Source organism: Buteo buteo, chromosome 15, assembly GCF_964188355.1.
Source record: "Buteo buteo chromosome 15, bButBut1.hap1.1, whole genome shotgun sequence".
NCBI lineage: Eukaryota > Metazoa > Chordata > Aves > Accipitriformes > Accipitridae > Buteo > Buteo buteo.
This window is the reverse complement of record NC_134185.1, coordinates 24,644,321-24,647,846: the sequence shown is the minus strand read 5'-3', so window position 1 is coordinate 24,647,846 and position 3,526 is coordinate 24,644,321.

The following is a 3,526-nucleotide window of genomic DNA, read 5'->3' as shown; positions in this document are numbered from 1 at the left end:
CCTGTTTTGGAAACTTTTTAATCTGACATTAAAATTATTGTTTATATTTGCACCCACGAATTTTCATGCAATCCGGGTGAATTAGTGATGAAGCAACACATGTTATGACTCATTTATTTTTCTCTTTATACACAAGCTTAAAATCTTTGTAAATGCAAATGGGAAATACGTGTCCAACAAAAGTATTATATAAAACGTGGAGTTGAAATATAATGTATCTGGCTTCTAGGCTTTACCAGAGTCTTCCAAACAATTCCTTTGCAGGATGAATTTGTATGAATTAGAAAAATGAATGAAGGTACCACACTACTGAGCCTGCTTTTGTTTTAGGATTAAACTTGAGAAACATTCCTGTTGTGGTCTTCTGACCAATGCTCTGCCCTCCCCAGGTGTCACGTGCACGTTACCAAAAAGCTTTCCAGAGGACACTATGATGACGCTCTTGTGCAAAATCTGCTTCAGATCTCAGGGTCCCAAGTACCTTCAAATAAGGAACAGGAGTAGGGGCATAAGCTGAACAAAACAAGTGCATGTAGATTGGGAGCACGTACAGCAGCCCAGCTTAGAAATGGAGTCAGCTTCTGGATTTATTTCATGTAACAGCATCAAAATACGGCCAACCTTAATGCTGTCTCCACTATTTCTTATGACACATCCGAAAGGTCAGTGTGAGCAGTAATTCATATAAGCATTTGAAAGAAAGTCCCTTTTGAGAAAAATTTACAGTCTGAAGCACTGATTTTCAGGCTTTGCTCCCCATGACCTTGTTCCTCCATGGCCTCAAGTGTCAGTGTCACTGGCATGAGCGCTTCCGAGCTCACGGCTCCAAGAGAGGGAACTGTTGACCTAGAAACACCGTCTGGCCAGCAGCTTTGAGGCAACCCCCTTGCTTATTATTTATTTGTATTGCAGGGAGGCCTGGAGAGATGCTGCAGGGCTAGGTCGCAGCAGGGCGCCTGGCAGCGGAGGACAACGAGGGGAGGCTGCGGGGCGCTGGCTGCAGCAGAGCAGTTGGCTCACCTGGGGTAGGCGGTGCGGCGGAGGGGTGTCCGAGGGAACATCAGAGAGGGCAACGCTGGGCTGCCGATGGGGTTGTTCTGGGGTCTTCTTTTCAAAGAAGGTACATGGCAGGGCGGGAAGCATTTATGTATTTGCTAGAAAATTTTGCAATTATTGTGCAATACTGGGGCAACTACGCTATGACAGGAATTCCTCCAAATGACCAGCATATTACAGTCTGCTTACTCTGTGCAAGGTCTGGAAATGAATTGGTCTTCTACTTTTCTTTCTAGCCTCTCTGCAATTCAACAGTACCATGGCAAGCTTATTTTCAATTACAAAGAAGTGTCAGGAAGGTAATGGACATGACTAGAGACATTTTGGTGGAATGCAATCTTACACTGCACAGAAAACACTCTCAGTACTCATAGTCCCAGACTGCTGCTTCTCAAAATTTGCTCTAGCATGCTGCGTGCTCTATATAACAAATGCTACTTCAAATGAAAATTATTAGACCAACAAAAAACATGATAATTTTTTTCAAGTTAATTTTTCTTGGGCAGGGAGAGACTCATAGCAATGAGATTAATGTTGGAAAAAGTCCGGCCTTATAGTTTCTGGTGTATAGAGATTGGAAATGGATACTCAACTAGAGGTAGGAAACCTGGGAAATGATCGTGCTGAAAAAGACATAGGAGAAATATTGGACTCAGGCAAAGCATGAACTGGGCCCGAAACTGTAACATGAAGTAGCTTTAAAAAGCTGACCATAAGTTTCAGTTGCAGATATAAAGCCTAAAAAGCCTAAAAGCATATCAAATATCAGAAGGAAAATAATAATTTACAGTTATTTGAACAGTGGTGCCACTGGAGATGAAGAGAAATTCTTTGGCTACCTTTAGCTGGGGAAAAGAGCCAAAAAAGGAAGACTACTTAGGGATAAGAAGGATGATAGCTACAAAAGAAATATATAAAGCTGGATATCATGGAAAATGTTCTGGCAGAAAGCTGTACAGGGATGGGGTGATTTGTGCAGAAACTGATTAGACCTTAGGTGTCTTCTGTAATAACGGGTTTGTCTCCTGGTCTGTGACATCTGACCAAGATAAAACATGAGAGTACATACAAGAAGTTAGCATGGAAATGGGCCAGGACTGTGAGATATTCTGCTCTGGTATCACAGCTGCCCACCACAAAAATACCTTCCCTTGTCATGTTCCTGCTTGACATGCCATTTGACACAAGAAAAGAACAAAATTGTGAAAATGAAGTGAATGGGATAAAATAATGCCAGAAGGACGCGAAATACTGGAACTAAGACTGAATGAGGAGAAACAGCTGACAAAATATATTGTTGACCACTGTGATAAGATATTCCCTGGACTTGATGTGCCACAGGGAGATGTGCAAAATCATCAGGAACTGTGGTTCCTATAAAGGAAACAAAACAGGAAACATGTCATGAATCATCAGCAAGCAGGCCCTGGACAGGTTACATGGCTTGATCCTGAATGAAATTAATAATTTACCAGGGTTGGGAAGAAGATCTTTAAATAGCATCATAACATTATGACACAAACTTAGAAAAGACAGACTGAAAATTCAGGCTGATCATGTCTGCTTGACAACAACATGCGCGAGAGAGAAGTTAGCACTGCTGGAGTGTGGGATGTCTCATTAAATAAACAGTCCCAGACACTAATTAAGAGTATACAGAAACAGATGCAAAAAGGCGAGCATGCTTGGAGACTTAGGAAGCCTTGGGATAAGTTGACTGGCACATGGTTAGCAGTGACAATCTCTCTACAGGCAGCTATTTCATGAGCATCCCACCTGTAATCCTCAACTAATTACCCACTGGTTTGCATCTCTGATTTGTATTAAAGTGCCCTGTGTCCATTTATTACCAGCACTCTTAGCAGTACTCGGATGTGGGAGATGGAGGCAGCATTAGGCTTTTGGTCAAGATGAGCCAACCCAGTAGTACCCCTGCAGAGGAAAAAGCGGCAGGGAAATGGCAAGAGGACCAGTGTGACAGAAATCCCACAGGCTGACATAATTTTCCAGTTCCAATTAAACTGATGAAAGTGAACTGGTGTTTCAAAATAAAAGGTCCCACACCTCCGTCTTTTATCACTTTCTGCAAACGTCTGAAGATCTCTTAATTTTCATCTATAGCTGAATTGTCCTTACTCAGTGTTTCTTTAAATTTGATGAAGTACAATGTAAATCAGTTAGCTGTTGCTTTTCATTATGAGTCACCTTACAATAAGGCGGAGAACAAACCCTTCCTTACCTGCTAGCTAGCTCTTCCTTTATTATAGCAGTGACCTCTAGTGTACAGCTCTCAGTATCCAGACCTGGCATTTCCAGTTTACAGAGCAAGGCCATTTTCCATCTCATGGGAAGGAAGTAGCCTTACAAAGTGACCTTTCTGTTTATTTTGGATTCCTTTCAAAGCAAATAAAAAATGCTCCCTTGAGACTTTGATAGTCGATAGGAGAGCAACAGCAGTGTGCTGGATCTG